Source organism: Cibotium barometz, chromosome 5 (assembly GCF_041138505.1).
Source record: "Cibotium barometz isolate CiBa-2024 chromosome 5, ASM4113850v1, whole genome shotgun sequence".
Taxonomy (NCBI): Eukaryota; Viridiplantae; Streptophyta; class Polypodiopsida; order Cyatheales; family Cibotiaceae; genus Cibotium; species Cibotium barometz.
In genome coordinates, this window is record NC_141050.1 from 23,167,407 (window position 1) to 23,182,948 (window position 15,542).

The window sequence follows — 15,542 nt, forward strand, 5'->3', positions numbered from 1 at the left end:
TGCATCCCTTTCGGAGCTAGGGATTCAACCCGTACCGGTGCACGGAAACTTATCCCTTTCGGGAGAGAATGCTATAAACACCACTACCTTGACATAGACTTTACACACACAAGCTCAATCTTGCCATAGCTCATTTGCTCATCATCCCACTCATTCATGCATCCAATACAAGAAGAAAGCTACGCTAATGCATACACAAGCTCAAAGCAAACTTCATTCTCAAGCACTTACTTCCCTAGCATGCACACAAACCTTGAAGCTTAATGGAACTTGAAATAAACATACATTCTCATTCACTACTCAAGCAATGCCTTGCCCATGGATAAGCTACAAGCTATGGAGAAGCTTAAGCTTGAATCCACTACCACACAAAGCCTAATAGAGAATCCACTAGCATCAACAAAGAAACATGCATACTAGAGAAATAGAAATGAGAAGAGAAAAAAACATCATCTCATTACATTGAATTAGAAGAGCATTGCTCATACAATAGTGTAGATGGGGAGAGAGAAGAGCTTGCACCTCTATGAACAAGAGGGAGAGCTAGTCTCAAGAGAGCTCAAGCATAAGTTTAGCCCAATGTGTCCATAAGCTCTCAAATGAGCCACTTTTTATACTAAAACTCCTAAAACTCACAAAACTTCCCATGTGGGATTATTCTCAAGCCCACTCCCACACTCATCTACAACTTGGAACTCTTTACAAGAGCCCTAAATAAGAATGTCAAGTCTCTTGTTTTCCTGCTTCCATATTTGTGTTGCATCCTTGCATTGATCACCACTCGTCACGCAACACTCCCCCTTTCCTATTTTGCGCACGTCCTCGAGCGTGTAGATGCCAAGGAAGAGTAGCATCTCCAGTGTGTACCTGCAAGCAAAATGATAGGTAGTTTATGTGTTCCTTTTTTTTCTTTTTTTTTTTGAAAGCAAAAGTTGATAGACAATAACAAAACAAGCAATTTTACTGAATAAGACATGGCAATAAACGTCCAATTAGCTAGAGGAAGGAAACATTGAAGCAGTGTAGAGATTGAATAGGTTTGTTCAAGCCTTAATAATTACTACCTGCAGCTAACTAAAGTAAAGAATGTTTTATGCCAAATGTATTGTTCTTTTCCTAGCAGGCAAAAGACAACAGTTAATCGAGGGACTATCAAGTAGTATACCTAGTCTATGCTAAGTCAAAGATGTCGGTTCAACACTAATAAATCTAACATAATTATGTATTGGCAGACTCTTGATATTGCTTAGTGTTAAGGTTTAATATTTTAAGCACAATGGCGACCATCCTGGATTAGACAAGCATTTCTCTTGGTGCTTTTCTGCCCTTTTCTTCTTCTTCTTTTTCTTTCTTTCTTTCTTTTTGGACAGGGCTTTCTTCAAGAGTATGTTTGCGCACCCGCGGTATGGCTATTCCTTGCTACACAAGGCATTGGTCTGGAAAAGGTATAGACCTCCCTCGCCTACCATGAATAACAAGGCAATAGGCCACAAACATATACACTTTTCTTTTATTTTTGTCATGCCAATTTTTGTTATGGAAGGTTTATTAGATTGTCCCTAAGCAATGTCCTAGTAAGGGCAAGATATCCACTGATGGTCCTATGATTAATTTAGTCTCTTTGTCCTAGGTCTGGAACTCTACCTTTAGCACAAAACACTAATTACTTTGTATTGCTAAACAGGTAAAAACAATTACGGTCAAACTTACACTATCAAGTCAAGCTACTAAAATGTTATCCCTACTCTAGACCAACGGAGATGCATATTGCCATGCTTAGTAAAGTGAAATATATAAACAATCAAGCAACAAGAAAAATACAGAAAACACTTGAGATTGGCATGAGTTCACCTGTTTCTGTTAAAGCGCTGGTTGGTGAAGAATTGTTTGCACTTGATTGTATGACTGTCAGTTACAGTACTGAAGCGGAAGATGTAGTTTGGTGCTTGTATCTGTTTTATTCCGACAAAACAAACTAAACAGAAAGAAAATTAAAAAAATAAAAAATAAAAAACATTGGTGCTAAACACCGGATTTGGCCGAGGGGAAAAACCCAATGGGAAAAAGTGCCCTGGCTTCTAGTTAAGAGAGTACAAGTGCTAGACTTGCACTGGGGGTGGAGTTTGATTAGGGAAAGAGTAGAATGCCGACGACATTCCAAATAGTTGGAGTTGTAGGAAGAACGCTCTTTCCTTGATAGTCAGGGAGTCTACTTGTGTAGGAGCCTGATTGAAAGTTGTCGGCTTTGTAAGACAAACTTTGACATTGCTTGTGTTTTGAGGAATAGACTCTGAACTTGATTCGGTTGCAATGTCCTCCTTCTGATGTGTTTCCTCTGAGATAGAAGTGGGTAAAGGTACCCACTTGCCTTTTTCTTCCCATGTCAGTTTGGAGTATCCCTTCCTGTTTGAGACCTTCTGATGATGTCCGATTGATGCGTCAGCTTGTGTTTCCACCTGGACTCTTTCAGGCTTGGTAAGGCATGGTTTCCAGTATTGATTTGGTTTCTGTAAGTGAGGTGGTATTGACTGCTTTTGTTCTTGAGTAGATTCGTGACATAATTATATTTTGCTGCAGTAGTCCCTGCATTCTTCTTTGGTAGCCACAAGGTAGTAGCACCCTCGTAGTAGACTTGTGCTTGCAGAACCTTCTTTGGGATCCACCGTTATTGAGTGGTCTTGTTGGAGGTGGCACTATTGGTTTTGGTGAACCTCCTCTTTAGCTTTGTATTCCTTGGATGTTCCTTGGCAGCATTGGGTCTTGGCTTGCGAGCTGCTTTAGGTAACTAGATTTGAATTCTAAGTGCTTCCCCCCTTCCGTAGCCTTGTGCATATAAGAGAGATATTGGCACATACCATCCTTGAGTATTGTCATTGTCATTATTCACCCAAATCATTGGATCTTTTGAGGACGTCTCTATCACAGTAGGGATGGTTTCCACCTTTTGAAAAGATGGGAGTGCCGAAGCACTTGATTCAGATACCATATCTCCTAGCAATAATGATTTGTTGGCTTTTTGAGGTTCCTCTGCATGGATTGGTCTTAGCATTCTTACGGGAATAATGTCATACCCATCTGGATCACAGAACTGTGTTTGCCTTGGCAATGCACAAGTGCCTATGGTAGCTAAAACATGGTTCCATTCTAAGGGATCTATCAAGTTCTCAAGAAAAGGTATAGGGATATACGCCTCATCCGTCACACTTCTGTCTATGGTAACATTTCCAGGTTGCAAGTCTCAACAAGATGCTTCACAGATCCATAGGTCAGCTCTTCCTTCAGACATATTTGCTCCCGATGCTTCTGAAGAAGCGGGATCAAACTCATCCACAGGAGAGTGCGTCACATCTCGATAAGCATGGTTTTTCAGATTCACCCTCGTGGTTACATTCTCATGTCTGAGGTACAAGTAATTGTAACCCCAGTCTTGAATCATTTTGAATTGGCGCATGAATGGCCTTCCTAGGATCACTTCGTAATTTGTGTTCTTGCCAAAGTCTACGATAGCAAAGGTATGTCCATACTCAATGCCACATGACTTGACTATAACGTTCTCAAGCAATCCTATGGGACTCTCTAGATTTCCGTCTGCCAATTGCAAACTCATCCTTGTACTTCTAATTGCAGGTTTTCCCCACATTTCCCATACAGTTTTTGTTGCTATACTCACCCCTGCTCCGCTATCTAGAATAGCTATAGATTCAATCTTGTTGATCTCCACAGGAAGTGTAGTATTTCCTTCATCGTCCTCACAATGCTTGCCAACTTTGTTCACAGGAACAGGAATTGTTTGCTTAAGCATTAGCTCAGAAGCCTTTGCCTTCAACAACTCCTTAACCTGGATGTTCTGGTTCCACAAACCTTGCTCAGTTAATTGTGTAGCCACTTCTCCCCACAATCTTGGCCTAAGCTTTAAGAACTCTGCGAGTGGAATGGTACACGTAACTAGTGCCGGCATTAAAGCTTGCAAGCTCCCTATGTCTCGTTCCTGATGAGGTTGTCGTGTCATTGATGGTACTCGCATGATTTGGCTATGTGCCTCGTACAGTCCTAAATATGAGGGCAGTGTCTTGCATGTGAGCTTGTTGCTCCGAGCTGAGACAACAGTCTGAGCATCATCTGGTAGAGATAAAGCATCAAATTCTTGAACCCTTTGATTCGAGAATTCTACTATAGATAACGATGGGTGGTGACTTGTCAGAAGATGCTAGATCCTCAACTTGTTTTTGCACCGCTTCCCACATCTCCCTGGCTACTGCTTCCTCTATTTCAGGAATTTCATCTCCAAAATCCGCGGTAGTCAATGGTTTTGACTCATCTGCATTGGTATGAGGTAAATTGTCTCCTTCCGGCATTTCTGGGAAATGTAGAGATACAACTTCACTTCCCTTTTCCATGCTTGGCATGGCTTCTGGTATCGTCTCTAAGCTAGGCTTCAGAGAAGCAGGTCCTCTTGCGTACATAGGTTGTGGGCCGTCTATTAGAGTCTGAGTATCTCTAATCAACTGCTTATGGATAGCCAAGTTGATTATCTCTTCACGAGGGTTGGGATATTCTTGCAGCTTCTTAGGCAGCTCGGTCAGAGCTGTGATCCTACTATTATACGCTTGAAGCGCTGCATCTAAAGGCTCGTACACCTTGTCCACAAGGACTGATCCTCCTGAGCTTTCCTCTCAGACTCAGATGCTTTTCCCTTTTGCTCATTTTGAGTTTTCTTTCCGATTTTTTTCGTTTTCAACATTCCTTCTAGCTCTTTTGGGATAGAGTTTCCTCCATCAGAGCTCTTCTGCTCCGTCGACTTCTTACTCCCCTTGCTGCGTGGTTTACGTTGAGTTGATTTCTTTCTCTCTTTTCCATCTTTGGATAGAACCTTAATCTCAGAGGGTTTCTCAACAACCTCTTTGACATTCTTTTGCACTTGGGCTCTAGTCACTACTCTTAGCGACACTAGTTCGTTCTCCTCCTCAGATGTCGTGGGTGATGAAATCACTTCAACATAGTTGAGGGGCGCTTTAGCTTTTTGTGCTGCCAGATCCCCAAGTTTCAACAAGCAATCCTTTGGTAGATGGTCGATGCTACACTCTTGGCAAAACCTCTCTATAGGTGGAAACGTAGATGTTGTGCCTATGTTAGCTAAGAGGGGTCGTTTCTTGTTTGGACATTCTCTCGCCCAATGTGGTCCACCAAATTTGTAGCATGGTCCTGTTTGCTCGGGGGGGTCACTCACAAAAAAATGTAAATATCACGTGCGGTCAACAGAAGCATATTTTTAATTTATGAAACTTACAAAAATATATTTACATAAGGGTATGATTTAAATTTTTTTCAAAAAAATTTACAGATTCATAAAGAAAAGGGGATATTATATGGATAAAAAAATTCACAGATAAAGGATTTAAAATATAGGCCTTGAACGCACGCGATAGGGGTATTCTACATATAGTGACCCCCCCGAGCCTGTTTGTTGCGTGGGGTATATTCTCTTTGTAGGATATGGTCCTGGATAACCTTGAGTCTTGGTTGGCTGAGATCCTATAAGCATCAAAGAGCTTGGGTCTCCATTAAAGTCATGAACTAGGCTTGGTCCGGTTGGGTTCTCAAAGTAGGGTTCGACAAGAGGATGCTCCACTTCGATGTAGCATGGTTGAGAGCTAACCACCTCCATACCTAATTCAGGATTCTCATATTCCACCTATCTAAAGGAAGCTGTGCCAAGTGGAGGAGGTTGAGCTCCTAACACCGGCCGTGCTTGCTCTTGAGCAACTAAGGTTCTCTCATGGTTCACAACTTGCTGTCTAGGTGCAGAGTTGACTGCTTGTTCCCTTTGTATCCTTGCCATGTGATTGCAATCCGAAGTCACATGTGTGTAGTTCCATTTACAAAGCTGGCACCACTTCTTTGTTGGTTGATTGCCAACCAATGGTGAGAAGGTTGGGCACTGCTCGATTTTATGGCTACCTCCACATCCTCCACAGACATAGGGGCCTGTAGGTACAGTATGCATGTATGATAGTTGGGGTCGGTAGGAAGGTCTGTAGTATTGCCCCATCTTTTTCAATACTATCTCGGCAATCTGATCTAAATTAACTAATGGCACACTAGAGTCAGAGCCCTTCTCAGAGCTACGTTTATCATCCGGATGACTATCTTGGTTTCCCATGCCAGTCATGTCAAAGTTGTCATCGTAATCCATGGCATCCATGCAACACTCATTGAAGATGACATGCTTCTTTGCGTACAAGTGAGCGTGAAGTGTCTTGTTTCGTAAGCCTTCCAGGAAGATAGAAATTAATCTTTCTTGGCTTGGCTTCTCATCGTCAGGGCATCGATTGATGTACTGCTTTAGCCTATTTACACAATCTCGCACAGATTCTTGATCTTTTTGCTTAAAAGCGTAAATTTGAGCCACCGCATTGTGCTTAATTCCCATTTTTGAAAATGTAGCTATAAAGCTCTTTTCCAGCCCATTGAAAGATTGCTTTGCCTCAGGCTCTAAAGTCTGAAACCATGATAAAGACTTACTCTCTAGTGTCAAGCCAAATCCTTCGATTTGCGTATGCGTATCCGTGACTTGCTCCGCATGTATAGCTTGCTTAAAAGCTGCTATGTGGTCATATGGGTCACCGGATCCGTCATACTTCTTGACAAGCTTTTGCAGCGCAGATGGTCTCACTTTTCTAGAATATTCATCATCATGTCTCCTATATGAGTCTCGGCCTCTAAATCTAGGCTCTTCAAATGTCAATTCACTTGGTCTATGGGGTTCTCTTGGAGGTACATATCCACTTGCTCGTGGTCTTTCTTCTCCCCTAGATTCTCTAATAGCCCCGGGTCTCCTCGTAGGATCAATCGTTGGAAAGATAGGTCCTTTAGCAGTTGTTCGCATGGAAGGTGCTGGTCGAGCCACACTTGGGGTTCTAGCCCATAGTGGTGCTAGTGTTTCTCCTCGAAAGGCAGATTCATTTGGACGTGCCGTGTCTAAGGTAGACACCTCAGTGATGAAAAGGGGGCTTCCTTTCCATGTCATTTTCCTAACCTCTGGCTATTCAAGGATTCTAAAGTCGTTCCCCCATCTATCATGAACACGCTTAGTGAAACCTTCTAGATGCTCTACAGTTATTGTATGCGTGACTGGAAGCTCTAAGCTCGGGTGCTTAGTGGTTGCATAGTAGGTTTCTTCCACATCCCTATACACCTCTTTAATTGGGTCGTCTTGATAGATTTTAACTACTGGAATTTCTTTTACTACATATCCCATGGGTTTTTCTTGGTCTCTTTTTCTTTTCCCGTTCTTTCTCTATCCTCCCAATTCCGGTCAGAAAATAATTCTTCAAGTAAAGAAATGGGCGTACTAGGTCTGCGCGATGTTCCTGACACATTTGGGTCCGATGGAAGCTCCTTTTTCTGCTTTGCTTGTGCGCTAGGTTGAAGTACACCCAAAGTATCCACTTGTTCAGGATTTTTGGTGACCTCGTAGCGTGCTCCATTTCTACCCATGTACATATCGTCTTGGTAGTTTACCCATGGTGTTGGTTTAAATGCAGAATGAATGTCTGCAATTTTAACAACAAACCGGCTCATTGGATCTTTGTAGATCTTACCACCATGCATGTTTGTATACAAAAAATGGAGTCTCATGTTGTCAATCAACTCCCCATCTGGGATTTCAAATGGATTAGCAGAATCTGCCATACCAATGGGTGTGGATGGTCTATTCATGCCAAATGACTCGTTTATGTCCATTGAAATATCACTCTCGGTTCTTGAGAGGCTCTCTGTTTCAGACTCCGAAGATGTCTCGAGAATGCTCTCCAAGTTGCCAACAACCGATTGAGTGCCACTCCCTTGAGTGGTTACCCTAGTTGGTGCACTAGTGTTACGTCCCCCTAGTATTGTTCTCGAGCGTAGGTTCATATGCTATTTTTAGCACGTTGCAGTATCCAGTTTTGATTATATATATATATATATATATATATATATATATATGTATGTATGTATGTATGTATGTATGTATGTATGTATGTATGTATGTATGTATATATATATGTATGTATATATATATATATGTATGTATGTATGTATATATATATATATATATATATGTATGTATGTATATATATATATATATATATATTTAAACCCTACCTAACCACTAAATGCAACTAACATGAATATGTGTGAAACGATCTTCTTCTTTTTTTTAAACTAATTACACAAAAATACTAATTATGCACAAAATTATAAAATTTTTTAAAAAAAATGCAAGTTACACTAATTATGCAAAAAAAAATTTACAAAAAATAAAAAAAATATAGATTATGCAAAAAATATGGACTTAAAATAAAACACATAATTTACAGATTTTTTCTTTTTTCTTTCTTTTTTTTTTAAAAAAAAATATTTTTATTTATTTTTATTATTTTATTATTTTTTTCTTTTTATTTTTATTTTTTTTTAAATACAAAAAACATGAAAATTAACAAAAATAAATAAAAAAATACTAACCTTATCTGCCTTATCGCCTCCGGATCGTGCGTCGGCACCTTCTGCTTCGCCTTCGCTTTCTCAACCACACGTTCTCTGCAACTGCAGTCACCTTCACGTCCTTCTCATCTCCTTCGCCGCCCCCTTCAACCTTCGCCTCGCGGCCTCTCTTCCTTCGCCCTCTCGCTGTTGTGCTGGCCTTCTTTTCCTCCTCGCCTGCGTCTACCTCCGCCGGCCTACCTTCCTTTCCTTGCTGATTGCTTCGCTTCCTGGCCCTTCGCTTCGCCTGAAGCTAAAGCTCGGCCAGCCCACACCTTCGCCTCCTCTTCTTCGGGTGAGGCAGAGACGGCAAGGCGCCTTCCTTTCCTCCTCACTCACCTTCACCTTCTTCAGACGTTGCGCCACCTCCTCAGCTGCTGTTGCAGGCGGCACTTCTCCTTTGCCGTAGTAGCCGCCTTCACCACCTCTGCTGCGACCAACTTCTAACGAGAACTGCGGATCGGTTTTGACCCGCTTCCTTCACCAGCTGCTTCAGATGCCGCCTCACCTCCTTGCGGCCACCTCCGCTTCGCCGTCTTCCACTGCTTCAGCCAGCCGCCGTCAACAACGCCTGGACCTCCCCTACTTTGTCAAGTGATTGTACTCAAAGAGTGATTATCCACCGCACAATGTAATTATTGTTGGAATCAACCATATTGCCTTTGGCTTTGCTAATCAACCTTAAAAAAAATTTCAATCAAATAAAATAAGTAAGGGTGGGTAAACCCCTACGGCCTTATCCGGCACCTCTCCTCCTTATTCACTAATCTACTTTTTCTATTCCACACTCGTGCTAACCCTAAACCTAAAAACAAAAAGAATTAGTGGTAGTAATGCAAGCTTCTCAACCGGTTTTGAGTCTTTTCCTCGGCAGCGGCGCCAATGGAGAGACGGAAGACTCTCTCACTTGTAGCATGAGTATTATGATCCGTGTGTAGCTCAATCCAATGGGATTTGCATCCCTTTTGGAGCTAGGGATTCAACCCATACCGGTGCACGGAAACTTATCCCTTTCGGGAGAGAATGCTATAAACACCACTACCTTGAAATAGACTTTACACACACAAGCTCAATCTTGCCATAGCTCATTCACTCATCATCCCACTCATTCATGCATCCAATACAAGAAGAAAGCTAAGCTAATGCATCCAATACAAGAAGAAAGCTAAGCTAATGCATACACAAGCTCAAAGCAAACTTCATTCTCAAGCACTTACTTCCCTAGCATGCACACAAACCTTGAAGCTTAATGGAACTTGAAATAAACACACATTCTCATTCACTACTCAAGCAATGCCTTGCCCATGGATAAGCTACAAGCTATGGAGAAGCTTAAGCTTGAATCCACTACCACACAAAGCCTAATAGAGAATCCACTAGCATCAACAAAGAAACATGCATACTAGAGAAATAGAAATGAGAAGAGAGAAAAACATTATCTGGGAAGAACATTGCTCATACAATAGTGTAGATGGGGAGAGAGAAGAGCTTGCACCTCTACGAACAAGAGGGAGAGCTAGTCTCAAGAGAGCTCAAGCATAAGTTTAGCCCAATGTGTCCATAAGCTCTCAAATGAGCCACTTTTTATACTAAAACTCACAAAACTTCCCATGTGGGATTATTCTCAAGCCCACTCCCACACTCATCTACAACTTGGAACTCTTTACAAGAGCCCTAAATAAGAATGTCAAGTCTCTTGTTTTCTTGCTTCCATCTTTGTGTTGCATCCTTGCATTGATCACCACTCGTCACGCAACAGTCATGCCAAGGATTATGTTTAATATAGAAAATCCAAGCATATTGCTATTCATTATCATTATGTTTGACATGAAGTGAAGAAAGGATCAATAATGATTGAGCATTGCCCCACAAATCAGATGATTAAAAATATATTCACCAAAGGACACAGAGTGAAGCTCCATTCACATCATTACGTGGAGAACTTGGAGTTATTGCAGCTTCATGCTTTGGAGATTAATACTTTTCACTCACACCCTGAATAATTAAACTTGTACAAAATGTATGTTTATATCCTTGTAGATACTCTTTGTAATAGACCCTTATAGGCCATAATAAACTTTTTTGTATCACGCATGTAGATAAAGTTTAAAAGTGATTTTTAGGTGATTTTGGATGTTTGTGCAGTCTCATATGGGCATGTTCTGACAGTGTCTCATCCCACCTTCACAAGTGCATACATTGGGATTGATTTTTGAGCATGTTATGGATTGACTTAGAAAAAGTTTTGTATGTATGAAATGTAGTCCTTATCACATAGAACAACTTTGCCAGAGTGAAGGTTTCATACTTTAGTCGTTTTCAATCTCGTTTGATGCCTTAGATTAGAGAAAAAGTAAGAAAATGCCTATTTTTCATTCTCTCTAGAAAATTCAATATTAAAGTCTGTTTTTTGAGAATTCGGCGGTGGCAAGTCTGGAGAGAGAGTGCCTCACGACGCTTGTAGAGCTCACCGAGGAGAACAAAACACTATCTCACGAGCGCAGGTAAATTCTCATCAGCTTTTTGGAGATACGAAAGCTTGAAGAAGGGTTGATTTTTCAAGTGTAAAAAAAAAAACTCAACTTTGCTAATCTTTTCGAAAAGTTTTCTTTTGCTTTTTACCACGTTTTGCAGCATCGACCGCGCGCCAAAATTTGCAGGAAAGGGCTGCGCGCTTTTGGAGCACCATCTCGCTTTTTGCTATTTTTGGAGAACGCATCTCTCTATCTTCGGCATACCGCGAGTGTGTGTGTGACACATATATCGCGAGACCTCTTGTGATTGAGATTGTGAATGTGATTGAGAGTGTGATTGCGATTGAGAGTGTGATTGCGCGAGTGTGAGTGTGATCAAGGCAGCCTATGCATACAAACGCTCGGGTGGTCGAGCTTCTATATATGAGTACTTTTCCCATTGTAACCTCTCTTGCAATATAATAAAATCTCTCTCTCTCTCTCTCTCTCTCTCCATCTATTTGATCTTGTCTTATTGTCTACCAATATTTTGTATTGTGTTTGAAGCGGTCTTGTTTACAAGAGATGAGACCATGGAGAAGGCATGCAGGGCAATATCATTAATCATGCACGTAAAGCCAGTGGACCGCTACAACAGGGTACCACTAAAAAGAATTGCGAAAGTCCATGAGGAGAAGGAGGAGGACTGGGCATACTACATACACCGGGAAATTGAAAACTATCTCAAAGCCCATCAGTCCAAGATATGCAACCCATACCTCTTGACACAAGTCCTAAACCATGTGGCGAAGAGGACCCTTCAAGAACCCAAACCAACAGAGTAGATGCAATTAGCACTCCTTCTAGAGAGCAACTAGCACACTGACAGCTGCAGAGATGCAAGAAGGCCAAGCTATCCTCATGGAAACACAAGCCATAATGAAGGAGATAAAGAAAGGGAGGAAAAAGAAAACAGAAAGAAAGATGAGGGGCATCATTCTCGACGTGGCTAAGGAATCATGAAGGATCAAAGCTGAGCTCGCACAAGAGATTAAATCATACTAGGAAGTACTGACACTACAAGAAGCCACTATCAATTAGGCCACACAAGAACAAACGTAGCAGAACTCCTCCTCCGAGCCTAGCTCAACTTATATTCAAAAACCTATCCCTGCTCAAGGATTCTACCATGACAAACACACCTATGGAGATGGAGCCAGAGACAGCAGGCAGAAGTAGTGCCGGCTGAAGAATCACAAGAACTTGAGACAGCAACATCAATCCCAGTGCAAGATCCAGCAGCGCCACTTGATACAGGTAAAAGACCAAGAGGTGAAGATACATCTAGTCTGAGCAAAAGAAGGCATTTGGAGGACGAAGAAAGAATACAACAGTTGTCATTCCTATAGAATATAGATTATGAACAGTTCATGCAGGAAACTATGGAAAGCTTGGATGGACTACTAAACCTACCGCATGCTGGACTAAAAAGGGCAGTGAGCACAAGTGCACCACTATGGGAGTAGGAGCAACGAGTATGGCTTTGCCATCTCCTGACTACACATATGCTTCATGATCGTAATGCTACACTTTGGAAGAAAATTCAAGAGTCCAACACACAAGTACAAACCTTAAAAGAACACTTGACAGCAGCAGAGGCCATGCATCGAGATGTGATCATGAAGAGTTCAAAGGCCACTGAGGAGAAAGAGGCCAGGTACAAATCGCTGAAAAATAATAATTTGGTTCTAAGCTAAACTATTGTTCAGAGAATTAAAGAGAATACAGATCTTAAGGCAAAGTTGGAACAGGCTAAGGAGCAACTCCAGAAGGAGGTTATCCCACAACCACGAGCTAACAGCTATTCATGCCCAGCAGGTTCAAGAGCTCCATGGCCAAAGAAGAAAAGCTGCAAAGCCAGATAGCAGGGCTACTCACTTGCAACAAGAAAGGGAACAAACAAACAAGGCACATGCAGAGAAGGTGAAAGCCTTTAATGATGCCATTAGTGCCAATCAAGTTGAAATGCCTTTAATGATGCCATTAGTGCCAATCAAGTTGAAATGCAAAGAATGGAGATAGCACACTGAGAGGCAATGGCACAAGTCACCCAATAGTTATAAGCCAGATGTAGCAATTATCCTTAATTCTGAAGAAAGTAGAAAGCAGGGCTACTCACTTGCGACAAGAAAGGGAACAAACAAACAAGGCACATGCAGAGAAGGTGAGAGCCTTTAATGATGCCATTAGTGCCAATCAAGTTGAAATGCAAAGAATGGAGATAGCACACCGAGAGGCAATGGCACAAGTCACCCAACAGTTATAAGAAAGTCAAAGACTGGCTGCTGCCGAAAGACTTCAGAGAATCATAGAGGCTCAAGAAAGAGAGGCTACCGCTAGACGTGCCGAGAGAGGAGGACGCAACGAGGCGCTTCGAGGAGTTGGATGCAACGAGGCGCTTCAAGGAGTTGGATGCTGCATGGATGGTCCGCAAAATGACCATATCAAACCTCCTCAGCACCAATGACTCCTGTCTACAAGAATTGGAACGCCAATTGGCCACCATAGAGGACCGCAGTCAAGGACCGCACTCAAAGACAAGAGCCTAACTACGGATGAAATGCACCTACTCCTTGAGCGAGCCTCCGAGATAGGTTAGTTGTTGCCAGTAACCCCTCGGCCCCCTCCTCAAACTCTTACTCTATTTTTGTCTACACTAACCCTCTCCTTACTTCAATATAATATAAATCTATCTAAGGAGCTAGGCCTAGGTAAACTAACCCTCATTAAACAAAATACTGAGCGTGATGTCGACCCCACTATCATAATGGGAATTTTACGGGGAGATATAGTATTAACCAATCCACGGGATATCTACTTTTATCCATTACACCCTATTGTGTTAAACCTTCGTAGTTGGTGTCAGGTACTGCAAAACTCTGACATCCTGGGATAGCAATGTCAAAAAATTAGACTTACTTGTTCCAGATGATATTCCCGAAACACCGGCCAACTACGAGGTGGTAGCACAAAGTTATCAATGGATTATAAGCCATGGGTGGCTAGAAGTCTACAATACTCACCAGCACTTAAACTTATGTGAGTCTTCTTTATATCACCCTTTCGGTATTTTTGGTATTCTATACTATAATATCTACAAACATTTAGAATCCATGTTAACTAGTATACTTTACACTTTTGATGCCACACATATTGAATATCCTAACATAAATCCTGAGGATATCCCTGAACTTCAAGATTTTATGAAATCTCACAAACCTAGTCACCCACCCCCTAGCTCAGGTCATGGTCAAGAAGAGACACCATCTTCATCTTCCACCTCCACTTACCCCCAGTATATTCTAATGTCGCTAGTAAACTACTTAATCCATATCCTAATGCCCCACCTACTAACAAGTCGCAGGATCTGACTGCATCTTTTATACTCTCATTCCTCAGCATATAGATTTTCCCACTAACCCTCACACCCCCGAGGAGATACTGGCACCTCACCCATCTTCCCCACAGCAACCTCAGGAGGTATGCCATACTGTCCCCCAAGACAATATTGAAGCTTTTACTAATGATTCAATTTTGGAATCATTGTCTAAGTGCACAATATGAAGGCTTCATTCAAGATGGCAATCCATTGCTAAAGCCGAAGCTAATGTTCAAGGTGTTAATGCAAGTAACACCATTTGAGCCAACTCGAAGAATTCTACCCGAGGCCTACTCCAAGGTCACACCAACAAAACAATATTATGTACCATACCCTCTACAAGCACCTCGCCCAGATTTAGAAGAACTACTCCCTTTGGCTGGAGAGGGTACATTGTGTGGTCTAATGTGGCACGACAGACAAAATTAGCCAATCCACAATTGGCCGACCTACTAGAAATCCAAATAGTTACATTCATGATTGGTTATTGCTTTCACAGGTGGAGGAAAGCTCACCCAGTCCACACACGAGGGGGCTATGCAACAATTATGACCGATGATGCACATCCCAAGTTAGAGGATTTTGGAATACAGCCGGATTGGAGAAAGGAATTCTTAACAATTCCAGAATACAGCCATGTCTAAATGTGTGCACCACCAACTCAACGAGTTGACCCATTGCACATGCCACTAAAGAGAAGATGGACTCCACTGGAGTTTCAAGAGGCCAAGCAACATGACTCGCATGTCTGTTATAACTTCCCAATCTTCATGCCGGTAACCTTTACAGACATACGGGAGCAAAGAAAATAGATGCTCACTTGGATACAGGCATGGCTCCATATCCCAAACCCACCAATCGTGGCTAGTGTTAGATTCTTAAAATTGCTCAACCCAAAGAGCCATATGATGGATATGAAGCTGAACAACTGCAATTTGACATGAATCAAGGACCATCTGACAGGGGCATGATGTTGTACTATCATCACCCTACGATGTCGTCTTGCCTACATGCATGTCACATTCGAGGACATGGTGGACACAGGGTTCTGGCGATCACACTCAACATTCGGAAGAACCCTCAAAAAGCTTCAATCATGCTAAAACTTTTACCGTCATGAGTTCGGT